This window comes from Balaenoptera acutorostrata, chromosome 2 (assembly GCF_949987535.1).
Source record: "Balaenoptera acutorostrata chromosome 2, mBalAcu1.1, whole genome shotgun sequence".
Classification (NCBI taxonomy): Eukaryota; Metazoa; Chordata; class Mammalia; order Artiodactyla; family Balaenopteridae; genus Balaenoptera; species Balaenoptera acutorostrata.
In genome coordinates this window covers 65546868-65562799 of record NC_080065.1, presented here as the reverse complement: position 1 = coordinate 65562799, position 15932 = coordinate 65546868, and the positions used below count along the sequence as shown (strand labels likewise).

General features: G+C 47.6%; 1 protein-coding gene across 4 annotated transcripts in view; it reads left to right on the top strand.

Moving 5' to 3' along the window:
* LHFPL2 (LHFPL tetraspan subfamily member 2) overlaps nucleotides 1–15932 on the top strand; it is a 176020-nt gene that overhangs the window by 128968 nt on the left and 31120 nt on the right. The window contains exon 1 of one of the 4 annotated variants that reach the window (XM_007175877.2): nucleotides 15781–15931. The exons of the other annotated variants lie outside the window; for them this stretch is intronic. The gene's annotated coding sequence lies outside the window, so the exon portion shown is untranslated. Of the gene's footprint in view, nucleotides 1–15780; nucleotide 15932 lie in introns of those variants that run through there. 4 annotated transcript variants of the gene reach the window in all.

Genomic DNA, 15932 nt, shown 5'->3' with positions numbered 1-15932 from the left:
AGCTACTGAGCCTGCACTCTAGAGCCCGTGCTCCGCAACAAGAGAAGCCACGGCAATGAGAAGCCCCCTCACCGCAACGAAGAGTAGCCCCCGCTCGCTGCAACTAGAGAAAGCCCGCGTGCAGCAATGAAGACCCAACTCAGCCATAAATTTAAAAAAAAGTGAATTTGGGTAAAGGGACTGTTAGAAAATAAGGTTAATTTTCATTCTTCTGTTTAAAATTAAAATTCGTCATACTAAATAGCTAGCAGATATGCCTGGATTAATTATCATTTCATTCACCCTTTCAGCTATCATTTCTACTTACACACACCAAAAAAACGTGAGGGTTATCAGCCACTTCTGTTTTGCTCAGAGCATAAGCAATGTCAGCATGATCCAGCCCTTTAGCTTTCTTTTAAGAAGTGTTTTTATGCCACCATCCAGGGTTATCCAACAGAAACAGAAAAATTCCAGCCTTTCCCCACCCCAGCTGTGACTCTCCCATTTGAACTAACGATAGATTTACTTCCCAATTATTATACTCCTAATAAAACCTTACTGTGTTTTCCTCAGGCTTCTCCCTGATCTAGTACTGCCCTACCCACCGCAGCACACTTCTCAGTGGCTAGTCACGCTCCGCTCAGCCTTGGTCTGTGTATTCTGATTCCAACTTTAAGGACATTTCCATGAGGCCAGTAGGAGTATCTTTGTGTCCTCCCCCTCCCTCTCCCCCCCCCCCCATTACCCAGTGTGTCCCCTACACACCTTGGACTGTCAGATCTTGGACAAGGGCACCTGCCTTGTCTTACTTCTTTAGAGCTTCAGTGCCTAATTCAATAAAAGTTAGCAGTTGCTAATCACCGTGATAAACAAAGGTCAACAACACATTAATAGAAATTCTCCAGTTTGGGAAGTCCACAATATGCGACTCCTTTGTAAGTGCTTTAGTTTCAGCAGATGTTTTATGAGCATTATTTTCAAAGAAGGGTGGGACTTAACGAGATAAGGACAGAGGAAAAATCCAGAAATCAAATATTCTGGGTCCTGGGAAAAATAAGAGCTATTTTTGCAGAATTGGTGCAGTTTCACCCAGTACCACAGCAGTCCATTGCTTCTGATCTTTGAAGCCTCTGGGCCCTTGGCTTCTTGGCCGGGGTGGGAGGTGTGTCTGTGTGTGCACACCTCAGTCATCAGCTCGTTAGTCGCCTACACAGAGTGACCTTAGGAGGGCTGCACTTTTCTTCTTGCTCGTATCACAGAGGCTGAATACAGTTCAGCCCTTGCTTTTGTGAATGGCCACCTCCGCTAAAAGGCAGTTTGGAACAAAGATCAGGAAGTTAGGAGAAGTGAAACTGGGCATGTTTGTGAGTGGTGTTCCTGTTGACGTAGCTTTCTTCTTACAGCCCATGTCTGCAATTTAGGATCTGTGTGGTTGACCGCCAAATAATCTGTCTTACCAGAACCTCTCCCACCCAGGCCTTTTCTATCTGTGATTATCATTGTAATCAGATCAGTTTTACTGAACCTTGGTAAAATACTGCCTTTGACACCCCTGAGACCAAAATTAAAAAAAAAAAACAAAACTGTTTTTTAAATTCTATCCATGATCTCACTGATAGTACCAAGTAAAACTGAAAATCGCTTTAAATTTATGTCAGCTCAGCAGCTTCCTCACCAGGCTGTTGGGTTGGAGTGTTGGATTTTTAAACATCATTTGAATCATTTCAAATGATCGTAACAAGACATTTTATTATATCATTAATAAGAATACTTATCAGAAATAAGTGCCCCTCGATGGATGCAAATCAGCCTTCTGGGGCCATTTATAACTAATGAGAGAATTGCACTGCTTGACTTTAATAATTCACCAAGAAACAGAGAATAAATAGCAGCAAACATTAATTTTATTGGACAGTTTCATACAAGTTTATGTTTTGAAATAAAAGGGATATGACTTGATTCCTGCCTGCAACCAAAGCACTTAAAAAGGAGTCTCTCATGTTGTTGGCATCTCCAGCCGGAGAACTTGTACTCAGATGCCTTTTTTAATCAGTTGGCACCCTTCTTGCAATAAACAGGAAGCCAAAATATAAATACTTTAAACAGTGATCAAAACTTTGTATTCTATCATGTCCTTTGGCGTATGGCTATGAAATTCCTTATAAGCAAGCATTGTACTTGTCTAGAACAGAAGCTAAAGTATCTAAGAAAGGAAGGACCCTCTTTATAACCATGGATTTTTCAGAACCAAGTAAGGGTTCTTTAATTGCTGGCTCCATATATGAAGCTAAGGATAGAGAGGACCTCGTTTTCAGTCGTTAGCCCGAAGACCGGAGTGGGGACCGCTCTGCTGTGTTTCCAAGAATGCGAGAGACACTCTGCACCTGGAAATGAAAGGTTACAGGTGGGTTCGCCCTCCCCAGAGGAGAAAGGGGTTGATAAGAGGGAGCCAGTCTAGCCCACGCCCTCTGACCGTGACCCTTGGACAGCACCCTGTGCTCAGATGGACCTTCTCTTCTGCCTCTGCACTTGGCACTTCTCGTAAGCGTGTCTTTCTCCCCTGCAACCGGAGCCATAGGACTTAGAAAGCCACCTGCTCCAGGGGGAGCCCCTGGTCTGGGAGAAGATGATAAGGGTGGTCATGTTCTTGAAATGACTGAGTTTGGGAGCTAGAAGTGACAGTGGCGATCTGCAGCTCCAACACCCCACCACTTTCTACCCGAGACCCTGAAGCCAGAGCAGCTAAGGATGCCACATGTGGTCACACACCATTAGCCAACAGCCTAGAGCAGAGCCTGTGTTCCCCTGCTTCCTGTCTAGTGTCTTTGTTCCCACCTATGACTTTGCTATTTGACGAGCTTCAGTCTACAGAAGGATATTGATAGTAGAAGGTGATTTTTTGTGGCTGTGTGGAGACAGCCCACCAAGAGCATAAAAATAAGTGTTGACCAAATATGATAATAGTGATGATTCCTACTACCTGTTGAGTACTTCAGATTATACCTTGCTTTACATGCACGGATTTTTAATCCTTGTAACACCCTTTGGAGTAGATACTTTGAACACCTCCACGTCATTGTTCAAAGACACAGAGCTAAAGGTACAACCAGGGTGATAGCGTTGAAATAGGTCTTTTTTATCCTTTTTGTATCCATTTGTATCCTTTGTGCTGTAGAACTCTTTTTACCTGGAGAAAATTGATATTTGATGGTGAGGCTAATTACTCACATGCCAGGTGGGCCCTAGAAAAGGGAGATGTAAATGGGGAAAGGAATGCCGTGGTGTGACTTCAGAAGTGGCCTTGTTGACGTGGGATTTGGGGATGGGGAGGCTGGATCCTGCTCCAGAAAGTGTACTCCACCTGCCTGGAGTACTTACCATCCACCAAGCACTGTTCTAAGCTTGTTACTTACTGTAACTTAGTTGATCTTCACAACACGCCTGTGTGGTAGGTTCTATTCGTATCGCCATATTACAGACACGGGAACTGAGGTACAGAGCCACATTTGGGCCCAAGGTGACCGCCTAGGAAGTGGTAGAACCAGGATTCAAATCCAGACAGTCTGGCTCCGGACTGAATCACCACCCGAGGCTGCCTTTCTGGATGAGCTCATTGGCTGGAAGAGTGGGGCAGTGGGTTTGGTAGCAACCTTGAGAGGGTGACTGTTGAGCACACCTTCATCCTGTGCGTGAGCCTGAGAGACCTTCCCCCAAACATTGTCCTGCGCACGTTTTCTGCCGGGACCCAGAATGATCAGCCACCCTGCTCATGGGGGTTGGCACGTGGGATGTGGAGAAAGGGCCTTTCTCTGCCACATGTGGATGTCTTCTCCCAAGGCCCTTGGTCATCAGAGCCGTGGGAAATGTTTGCTGTAATGAAGTCTGTTAGCTCCAAACACCTCAGAGTAATATGTGTCAGCACCCCAGGGTGCTGCTTTTTCTTACCTAACCAAAACACAGTCTTACTTTTCCCCTCCCCTGATTGCCTGGGGCTCCCTTGCCAAGCACCTTTCTGTTTCTGAGCCACGCGGGTTCAAAGGGAGGTGCCCACGGCGGCACCTGGTGTCCAGGGCACTGGACATGTGTGTAAACTGGGACAGGTCCCTCTTGGCCCCCCTGACTTAGCAGCCCTTACAGGTGAGAAGGTGGGGAGCAAGTGGTTGCGATGTCTCAGGAAAGTGAACCTAAAGCCGTTTGTATTCCCAGCCTTTCCAGCACTTTTGCTTTTGTTTTCAAGTGGCCTGGTCTTCTGATCTGTACTCTCTTCTTCTGAGTTCATCTCTGTTTACGAGGCCGCGCTATTGTTAGAAGCTGTAACAATAAGTCCCTGTTCCCAGAAAGAGTCTTGGATCCTATGAACAAGGACAAGTGTTCAAACTTCCACAGTGGGGTTTTCTGTGACCGGCTTGAACTTTGAGTCTGCAGTGACTTCATCTGAGCTGCAGTGAGAAAAGCTCACTGGGCCTCCTCCTCCCACCTGGCACATTCCTGAGTCCTTAGGCCAGTTCAGAAATGCAGGCCGAGGCCTTGCCTGCCTTTAAGGGTGGTCCCAAAGCTGCTGGCAGCTCCGTGTTGAACTTGCTTTTCCTCGAAGGGTGTGCATCCCTTTGGGAACTACACTTAAGCTCTTCCGTTTTCAAAACACAGTTTGAATCCTAAATGTCTGGGGAATTCCTCTAGTTAATAAATGAAGGAAGTTTAAACCTGTCTATGGTTTTGAATTTGGCATTCTCATTAGGGAAGGTTGAAAAATGCTGGGTGGCTTGCTATCTGGCTGTGAAATCACTGAGATGGATAGTGTTTAATGAACTGGGCATGGACGCAGCATACAAATCGGTCCTGCTGACTTTTTAGATGTTAAAAACATCTAACATTACAAATGTGTGTGAATGTGTGTCTGTATGTCTGTGTGCATTCCTCAAAACACAGTATTTCATGGGTCTTACATATTTGAGAGAAGTAAGGCACTAAAGAGGGGAAATTTTTGATGCATGAATGAAGAGCCATGTTTGTGAATATCCACTTGTGCATTTTGTTCTTTATTGCTTGTGTGTTCAATACATGAAGTCTTAGGCTGTTTCCAGATCCTTCTCTGAGCTCACTGGCTTTCAGGAAGTGTGTACTGTGGACACAAGACAGGGCAGTTCAGACGTTAAGGCTGCAAGTTGTACCTTTGGTTGTGAAAAACCAGCGTCGGTGTGAGTGAAATAATAAAAACAGTGAGTTTGAACATTTCAGTGATGCTTTTAGAAGTATGAACCAGCCTACAATAAACTTTGGCCCTTTACTTTAAATCATTCAAAAACTTTCTAAAATACCACTACTGCTTAGCAATGTTGGTTAGAAACAGAAGTGACCTCAGTGAGAATATAGAAGGTGTTGTGTTTTGTTTTTTTTTTAAAGTGAGCAATGGCTAGCATTGTCTTGGTCCCTGGGTAAATCCCGAATTAGGTCTTGGTTTTTAAGGATGCGGGTTATCTTACATCATTAGGCCCATTTCACTGATAACATCCTTTAGTGGGTAATTAGAAATGCGTCACTCTGCTGAGAGCTTTGCAGGTAAATCCGATAGCAGTGCAAGCCTTGTGGTGTTTGTTTTGATGGGATTCTGGGTGAAGGTTGCTGCTGTTGCGAGCTGCTCCTGCCCTGTGCCCTCCAGGAAGTTCCTGGCTTGGGCTTTGGGCTGGCACCCCTGTCTGTGAGTCATGCAGCTGGCCTGTCCCCTGGGCCACGCTGGGATGCCGCTGCGCTCACGCCCGTCACCGCCTTAACGGCTGCTTGGAACCTTGGCACTAAGGCCCAGCTGGAACATTAACCACTCCCGTTTCTTCTGTCAGTAGCACTAATTGGGTCAGGTTTTCAGGGCCAGTGGAGATACAAGGAAAGAAAACCGTTTTTGCCATTCTTTAACTACCTGTGACTATTTCCAGATTAACATTTTTGTCTACTACTAATTTTTGAGTTTATAAGATGATACCACGTGTGTGTGTGTGTGTGTGTCTGTGTCTATATATACAGACTTGGTTCAAAAGGAGGCGATACCTAACTTAAAACAACTGTATTTTTAAAGTGACAGGTGTTCTCATGAGCTGATGAACGTCTTCCTCACGGAAGCCACCAGTTTTCACCCTAATGCTATGTTCTTCTCCTTCATCTCTGAAATGACTGTATTCCTGGAGGGAATATTTGGATTCTCATGGTGGAGATGACCTGAAACCAGTTAAAAGTGTGGTCACGGCCGTTTGTCTGCCTGTGACTTGCTTCTTCCACCTCATGCCCCATGGGCTCAGCTTTTCACTCTCTCCGCGTTTACTGCCCTGCATCCTGGGCTGTCGTTACTTCTTGTTTGCAGCCAGAGGCCCAGGGCTTCGGTCATCCCCACTGCCCTCCTCCGTGATCTCTTGCCCCCTTGGTTTGTGGATACCCTCACTCCAGCCCCATGGGCTCCATTCCTTGGAAAGACCTGGCCTGATGCCCATTGGAGACAGGCCCCTGGGCAGCCCCGCACCTGCGTCCTGGTCTGACACCTGGTACCAGCTGGCCCTGGACGTGTCTCCTGCGCTGCTGGTCTGGCTGAGCCTCCCTCCAGGCAGAGCTGAGAGCTCCCTTCTCGTGTTCGTTAGAAGCACACTTCCTAGTTGCCATCCTAGCTGGCGGCTGCACAAGGTAGCTGGAGCCATCCCAGGATGGAAGAAATAGAAGGAAAGCCGAGGCAGCTCCGTGTGAGTCAGGACTCTTTGGAAAGAGGCTCGGAGAAGCGCCTGATGTGGGAAGCGATTCTTCCAGCTGTCGCTCTCAGAGCCACTGCTGATGTCCTCATTTACTCAATTGGGACTTTTTCTTCTTTCTTAGTGCTTCCATTCATTAACCCTAAAATAAGTATATTAAGAAAGTGAACTTTTTATCGAAGCAGTTTACCTCAGTGAGTTGTACAGTGAATGTTTCTGAGATAGTTGCCAAGCTTTCATGTGTCTCACTAGATGAATTTTATTGTTGTTAAATTTCAAACGGTTCTTCGCCGTGTCTGTCGTAGGGGATGGTGGAGTTGAATGGATCCCGACACCAAAGGCAGGATGCACAGGCACTGGCTCTGCCAGGAGCTCAGCCCTCAGAGGAGGTTGCGTTGTTCCGTGACCCTAATATCTCAGCATCGGCAGCAACAGAGGTTTGGTTTTTTTCACCCACACTGCATGTCCGTCAAGGGCCGGCTGTGCCTCTGCTTCATGTTGTCAGGGACCCAGGCGGATGGAGAGGTCTCTGTCTGGGATTTTTCTGATTTCGTGGGAGTGGGACGAGAGCTGGACAGCCAAGCACCAGCTCCTAAGCTCTTCCGCCCAGAAGTGGCATGTGTCACTTCTGCCCATGTTGGATTGGCTGAACAAGTCCCGTGGTCAGGTCTGATGTCAATGGGGTGGAAAAATATCATCTTCCTCGAAGAAGAGACAGAATATTTGAAAGTATAATACAGTCCTTCACAAGAGCTTTCCCAGAAGCTTCCAGTCAGGAAGGGACTCTTGTTCTAGTTGATTCTTGAGTTTACTTGGTGTTTTATGGGCTTGTGTGAGAGGCTCAGAAGTGACAGGTGGCATAATCCTCTCCACTGACCGTGGTTGGACCTTCCTTAGCTGCTGGAGGGGAACCCGGCTGACGGCCTTGTATCTTGTGCACAAGCAGCAATTCTTTCTGCCTCTGTGCAGAAGGGACAAGAAGGCCTGCAGTTGCTGTCAGAATGAACATCCGCGCTCCCCAGTGCTGGGGCGGGCTGCCCAGCTGCCCACTTAGATGAGCCAGAAGCCCATCCCCTAAGGGTTATTTATCCTCAGAGTTGGGTCACTTAAGCAGAGGGCATTTGCAGTCCCCCTCCGTGGCACCAGGAAGTTCATGAAGCAGGAAGTATCTTGATTTTTACGTGTAAGGTCTTAACAAGTTTTTTGTTTTCCACCCTGTGTTACTTTTGTCCATTAAAACTCTCTGCTTTCTTATTGATCCTGAAAATACTAGTGAGGCTTACGTCATGGCTTATATTTTGCCAGAATTCATTATGAATATGAAAAATACCTTCGTTTAAAATTATGTAAAACAGTAACATTAAAAGGCATCTCTTGAAGCTCAAGTTGTAATTCCGCTTCAGCAAACGTGAAACCTCTGACCCCACACAGTGCGTACAGGGCATAGGCATGTGGGCCCTGGCTAGCAGGACCTTGGTGCCCACCATGGAAGTTGGTTCTTCAGTCTCTCCTGTTGGACAGAAACAGAAAGACACATAAAAGAAGACTTGCCTCCTGCAGACTTTTAGATGATGACATTTGTAGAAAGAAAAGGAGTTATAAAATGTGTAAGTGGGGGACTTCCCTGGTGGTCCAGTGGTTAAGAATCAGCCTTCCAGTGCAAGGGACGAGGGTTCGATCCCTGGTTGGGGAACTAAGATCCCACTTGCCGCGGGGCAACTACGTCCGCGCCCCGCAACTACTGAGCCTGCGCGCTCTGGAGCCCACGCACCACAACTAGAGAGAAGCCCACAGACTGCGACTAGAGAAGCCCGCGTGCCGCAGCGAAGGATCCCGCATGTCACAATGAAGATCCCACATGACGCAAATAAGACCCGACACAGCCAAATAAATAAATCGATAAATCAATAATGTGTAAGTGGGCTTGAGAAATCTTAAAGAATGGATCGTTTAGAAAATAGGACCGGACAGGTGGACCTGTTGTCCCTGGTTGCTGATGCCTCAGGACAGAGTGTAAAAATGACCCCTCTAGAAATGTGTGCTCAGAAAGCAAATTGATTGGATACAGAGGAGTTGGAGTGGGCATCGAGGAAGACACATGTGACCGGCCAGGACTGGTGAATTAAAAAACAAACTTGACAATGAGCGGCTCCTCAACGAGTGATCAGACCCGGAAAAAAGAGGCTTGCTGAGGGTTCCGGAGAGTGGAACCGCCACTTCTCTGGAGGGCCCGCCAGGCAGCTGAAACCACCTCTGGGTTCAGTGGGAGAGAGAAGCATCTTGCAGAGGGGAGCCAAGCTGGGGTCAGGTGACAACTGGAGTGCCTGAAATTACTTAGGTCTACTTGGTAAGTTCCTTGAGATTCCCTGACATTTGCAGTGGCCAAGGCCACCCGAGCACGTACTGAGTGGCTAGCCCAACTCTGGAGAAGGAGAATTCAAGAGAAATAAAGGCCATGTGGCCAAACTTGCAGTTTCGAGAAGCCCCATTTTGCCATTCGTAGAGTAGAGATTACTGAAAACAAAAGCTGATTTTCGTTTGTGGTCCAGAAAAACTGCCAGGGCCCCGAGAGAGGCAGGGTCAAGGTTCTGTCAACTCTGGCAAGTTGGATTCCACGTCCTGTCAGCCTGACATCTTGGACATACAGATTAGCTTGGACCTTAAAAGAATTTTGCAGAAAAACGACTGCAAGTGTACTTAATTTAGTGAATACTCTGCATGTCCATCCAGATGACAGAACATGACGTGCTCATTAGAGCAGACCTTTCTAAAGTGTGGGGATTTTCGAGCTCTGTTTTAAGTTGCACCTACAAACGTGAAGACTGCAGGAAGGCCCCAGAGTGGGGCTGTCACCCTCCACGGCCCGACTTGCTCTGCTGCGGGAGGGCCGGTGTTAGCAGCACCCTTGACCTCTGCTCACTACATATGAGTAGCACCCCTCCCCACTCCACGTTGTGACAACCGAAAATGTCTCCAGACATTGCCAGGTGTCCCCTGCAAGGGGGGAGGGGCGCAGTCGCCCCCGGTTGAGCAGCACAGCTTGAGGATTTGCCCGTGGAGTCAGAGGTGGGATGGAGCGGAGGGGTTTATCCCTGAGGAAAGGATATTGGCAATGAGCAGGAGGTGTTGAGCATGTTGGGGCTGTAGCCTGAAGAACAGTGTAATTATTAGTGTACTTGGACCCTCCTCTTTTTTTTTTTTTTTAAAAGGTTCTGGTTTTATTTTGTTTATTTATTTATTTATTTTTGTCTGTACTGGGTCTCTGTTGCTGCACCCTGGCTTTTCTCTAGTTGAGGCGAGCGGGGCCACTCTTTGCTGCGGTGCACTGGCTTCTCATTGCAGTGGCCTCCCTTGTTGCGGAGAGCCGGCTCTAGAGTGCAGGCTCAGTAGTTGTGGCGCACAGACTTAGTTGTTCTGTGGCATGTGGGATCTTCCCGGACCAGCACTCGAACCCATGTCCCCTGCATTGGCAGGCGGATTCTTAACCACTGCGCCACCAGGGAAGCCCGGACCCTCCTCTTAAACAGAGTCAAGGTGTCTGCATTTCCATAGTGTATTTCAGGGAGTGACCAGGACAAATGAGAGTTTGCAGAACTTCCTTTGGTAGCTAATTTTTTTACAAAGATCGTGGAAGGTGCTGATCTGCTCACACCAGCGCTGTCTCTTCAGTTCTAACACCGCTTGTGCTCCGAAGAGGAGGTCGCAATGGACAGGGGGGCCCCGCACGCCATCCGAGGATTCCCGGATAACACGTGAGCGGAGGCGTGAGGGGGCGGCTGGTTTCCCTGCAGAGTCGCCCGCCCCTGTGACTTGCGTGGCTCTGCGAGCTGTGCCGGGGACAGCTGGTCCGGCTGTGTCCTGATGCGCTGGGCCACCCGCCTCCTCGGCCTTCTCTTCGGCCTCAGCGCCCGCCGCCCACGCCCCCTCCCTGCCCCAGCACCAGGGAACGGCTCTGTGCAAGCGGACCGCACCCGTGTGAGACCTCCTCCCAGCTGACGAACTCTCAGAGTCCAGTGTGTAAAGAAGCTATTGGGGGCTCGTTAAAAACGCAGTTTCTGGCAGCACCTCCAGAAAGTTTGGTTCAGTGTGTGGGAACCAGGAACTTAGGCTTTTTGAAACAGGTGGCCCACATCCCCCTCTAGGAGCTGGGGGCGTCCAGGGACCACACTCTTAGAAGTAGCACTCCAGAGGGTCTTTTCAACTTCTGGAAGGCAAAAGCACATAAATTCTCCTTTCCTAATCCTCTTATCCTTCCGGGAGACGCCCGGCTGGAGGCCATGGTGTTGAGCCTTTGTGGGACTTGTGCATCTGAGGGAGGTGGTAATAATGAACACGGATATTGGCCAAGAATCTACCCGTGGTGTGGGAGCAAAGTGCAGTCTGCTCCGAAGCGTATCGCTTGTTTGGGCCACGTGGGTCAGTGTAGTAAATGTATTATTAATCACAGGAGTTCCTATTTTTTTAGTACTTACTGAACCACAAAGACTATGTAAAGTAAAATCCCTTTGGTGAAGGATTTCTTTAGCTTCCAGGATGGCCTCTCTCAAGACAGGGCGTCTTCACTGTGACATCAGAACGACCACCACCAAGTTCCCCCCCCGCCCCCCCCCCCCCCGCTTCCTGCCCAGAGCAGACTTGTGCTCACTGCCTCACCAACATTTGGATTTTTTTAGGGCCAGAGAGGACCAGACAGACTGTTCTGTCTGTTTCTGTCTCTGTCTTTCTGTATACACACACATACACTTATGCATATGTATGTATGTGTAAAGTTACTGATTCTGAGGTGTAGCCTCAATCATATTCCTCCCAAATGTGATGCAGTAAGAATTACGCAGCATCACCTACAAAGGATTCTCACCAAAAATGTTTAAGCTGAATCTAAACTAGCCTTTAGATTTAACCTCCAGTTTCTCTACAGCAGAGGATAGAGAACAAGTTTAAATGGCAACATGAGGAACTAGACAAATTGTGGGGTATCCTGTAAGACAAGTGGCCTGGTATCTTCAAAAAAGGCAATGTCAGAGGAAAAAATGCAGGCGGTACCGGGGTAGGTTAGGGACGGAAGGACTATTTTTGACTAAAAGAGACTAAAGACATAACGAAATGCAATGCATGAGCCTTGACTGAGTCATGGTTTTAAAAAAACAGCTATAAAAATTGAGGCAGGGTAGGGAAATTTGAGTGTGGACCCAGCTTTTGGATATAACGGAATTATTATCAGTTTTCTTGGGTGTGTTAATTGTACTGTGGTCACGGAGGAGAATGTCCTCAGTTTTAGGAGGTGTATGCAAAAGTATTCAGGGGTGAAGTGTCAAGACATCTGTGACTCATGTTCAGACGGTTCAGAGAGAAGATGTGTGTGTCTGAGTGTGAGTGTGAGTGTGTATGCTACGGATCTGTACAACGGATACGGCAACATGTTAACCGGTGTTCCGTATGCGGTGTTCATTGTCCGTTCTCTTCACCTTATATCTATGTTTGCAAATTTTCTTAATGAAGTTGAAAAACAGAACCAAGGTGAGTAAGGTGGTGGTGGTCTTCAAAACGTGGTTTGCAAGGGTCTCCTTCTTGGGCTTTGCTGTTGCTGTTGCTGTGATGGTGGAGAGTGTGGGCATTTGACGCAGCTGTGACTGAAGTGCGCTCGGTCTGCCCCACCTTTCTAGAAGCTGCGACCTTTGTTCCCAGGCTTCTGTACTGTAATCTCCTAGTCAACTGATGCTGGGCGGTTCTGCCTCACATGCACTCTCTTCCCTTTGCACTGACAGCACGAAGCTGCCAAGGAAAGGATCGCTTTCAGACCCCTTTCAGAGGTGTCAGCTCTGCTCACACCTCCCCCTTCTTTTAAATATTAGGGCTCTTTGGAGAGCTATGTATGACGATTCCCATGGACCAACCATCTGTCACTCCTCCTGGCTCTGTATTCTGACTGTGGTATATTACCCTAGGTTTCTGCAGGAGTCTTGTTTGTTTTGGGTTTTTTTCTTATTCCTTGCTAAGAGGCTTTCCTCTGTGGACCTTTGTGACAATCATAGCATCTTTTTCTGAAAGTCAGAGGGCTGTCCACATTATCCATCAGGGATGTGGTAGTAAAGCCAGGTGTCCTGGAGGGGATATGTATTTAGTGGTCCACGGAGAGAAGATGTTTACATGGAATGTCAACAAGGGTCTGGTCTTACTACAGGATCTTTGGAGGAGTGGGAATCACAGTGAACAGCAGTGTGGTGCTAAGGAGATCTGTGCTGAATCCCTGGGTTAACAAAATCTGTGACAGGGATCTGTTTTCCCATGATGTGGATGTTATCTCAGTACGTGACTTTCCCTGCACACCTGATATGACCAAACTGGGGCAGTTTACCAGAGTACAGAGCACTGTAGAAGCCCCTTGCTGCACTTCCAGATTTTCCCCTGTCCCACCGACCCGAGGGCTTTTCTTGGATCCTGAGGAAAGCCAGTTTTTGTCAGTCAGCCTTGCATATTGTGGCTGTTCCGCTAATAGTAGTAATTAGCAGATTTGCTGACAAGACCAAAACATCTTATCTCCCTGTTGCAAACAGAAAAATGAAGGCGTCATTCCAGCCACTCTGGTGTGGATGTGAGAATCTGGTGTAGTGGAGGGGGGAATTGTTTTAGTACAGATGGACAGGGGACTCGACTTTCTGAATTTAAGCACAGGGGTCCCTAAATAATCCTGCCTCAAATTTGGCATGAACCATTTTGCTAAGCCTGAATGTGCCATCTTCCTTTCTCCTGAAGTTTCACATCCTTTCTCTTTAGAAGTTGCAACCTAATTGCATCCCTGACTCTGAGGTGAGCTTGCTGACCAGAACAGTATACACTTCGCATATTCATTAAGATCCAAGTCACCCGAGAGGTTGTAGCAGAGTCTGAGGTTCTGCAAGAGGGCAACTATGTAGAGGTTTTCTATTCATATTGAAAAATTGCCATTCAACAGTAGAGGGTCAGGGATTGAGAGCATCTGGGCCCATCAGTAAACTGGCTTTCTAATCAGATGGGAAGATCTTGTAGAGCCTCATTCTCTCCTAACAAGCAGACTCTCCACCTGTAGATTGAGAGTGTTTGTAAGCCTGGTGGGTGGGCCCAGCTTGCATGGGGTGGGGCGTCCTCCCGGGAGTCATCCTAGCTTGTTTCCTTGTTCTCATTTAGAATGATCACTTTCATTATACACAGTCTCCTCCAAAGCTCTTTTGTATTGGTAACTTTTTACTCAAAAGGCATTTCTATTTGGTAATATTGGGGGTTGGGGGAGGTGAGAATGAGTGAGTGGGAGTAGGTTATACTTCTGGCCTAATGCTAATTTATTTTCCCCAGCTGAGCTTGTCAGCTGTGTTAGGCAGTAGGGAAACAGGAAGTAAGACCAGGACCTCACCCTCAAAGCCCACCAGGGAAGCTTTAGACATGAGTGACCTCATCCATCTCTAAATAGCCTCTGCTTAATCTTTTAACGGCCAAGTTTCTGTTATCCACGGAGCACTTCCGTTGGTTAAACAGCTGTCTGACCAGTGTCATCCATGTTAGGGGAAAAGCTTCTGAGGCAAAGGAGTTGATATTTACTAAGCACTTACTTTGCCAGGCGCTGTGTGAGGTGCTTTCACAGGATGTTGCTTATTTCTCACAACAGTATTGTGAGGCAGGGTACCCTTTCTTTCTTCATGTGTCCATGAGGAACCTGAAAGCTAAGTTTCTGAGAAGTTAGATGTCAATATGGCCAGTCTGTGGTGGAGCTAGATTTGGAGCCCAGACTTGATGAACACCAAAACCCTTGCGTGCAGCACACCACCTCTCCCTTCCCCAGTGCCACACACACACATACACACACACACACACACAACCATGACAGTTAAGTTCCTCTGTTCCTAGCTTTGCGCTAATTTTGCAAAATAGCATCTTGTATAAGTGCAGTGATGTGAGGATTGTTAAATACACTGTGTTTTATAAGGTAAGTAATCACCTCTAACTAGGATGTTAGCCAGCATGGTGGAGGAGCTTTGACACCCACTCCCTTCTTTCCCTACTTCCCTCCCTCTTCCATTACTCCCTGCCCAACCATTGCCCACATGCCATGAGGCTCTTTGTAGTTCTTAGGGAGTTGAGATGACCTCAGTTAATAAGATCTAATCATTCAGAACAGAGCCATGTGCCCAGATGTCAGATGTGAGCTGTGCGATTCTTCCTGACCTTGGTGGGCTGGGGGCGGGGGGAGGCGGGCAGTAAATGGGGCTGTGAGGAGCCCTGCGGCCCATTTCAGGGTTCAGGCCTCCCTGAAGGAGGTTTAAGCCATTAGAGAGAGCCCTCTGGTAATGAAGCCGTTTGTCCTTGGGAACAGAATGAGTCCTTGTGAGATCAGAAACAATGCGCATGTTGAGTTTCAGACCTGGGGTGAATCGAAGCTCAGGCAGAGAGGCACATGTGATGAATTGGGACAGTTCAAGGGACGCATTCTTCACAGGCAAGTCTCTGTTGTCAACAAGTCCCCTCAGTGGTAATGATACTTAGTCAATGGTCATTAATGCCTCTGTTTTGAATAATTTCCCCGAGTAAGGCATCAGTTCTTCTTGGAGCTTTATTTTTCTTCTTTGCATTTTAACTTGTGTAGTTCATTTTGTCTAAAAATCACCCTGTGAGAAATGGATGAAAAATAAGTTTGGGTGGCAAAGTTTTATTATTTGTCATGGCATTGTTTTCCTTTTAAATTCTCATTTACCTCTGAAGCAGAGACTCCCTCCTATGTCTCTGCTAGTAATTTGATTCCCAGGAAATAAAGTTGGGTGTTAACTACTCTCTACTGTTAAGCAAAAGGTTTTGACGCAAGTTTTTCTAACTTAGCTCATCTAATACCAAAACAGCAGGCAAAGAGTCCTGTAAACTTTAAAAAAAAAACGCAGGCAGTCCGTTGATACAGTTCACTGGCAGTCATATTTCGATCTGTCTGGATCCCTGTGCTATTGGACTTTTTCTAATCAGATGTAAGAGAGCAGGAGCCACGTCCCAAGAGCATGCAGCTGGGGCAGGAGCCCCACGCGCAGCGTGCCCCCGGGTGGGTGCAGGGACTGGCATGGGCCCCTCTGTCGTGCTGCCGAGAGATAAGGGTAACCACAGACGTCTCTGAGAGCGCGGTGAGGGAGACCTTGAAACAAGAACACCGGCCGACACCGCCGAGGACGGCGGCGTGTCGGCGGGGGCGCAGGATTCGCCGGGGCAAGG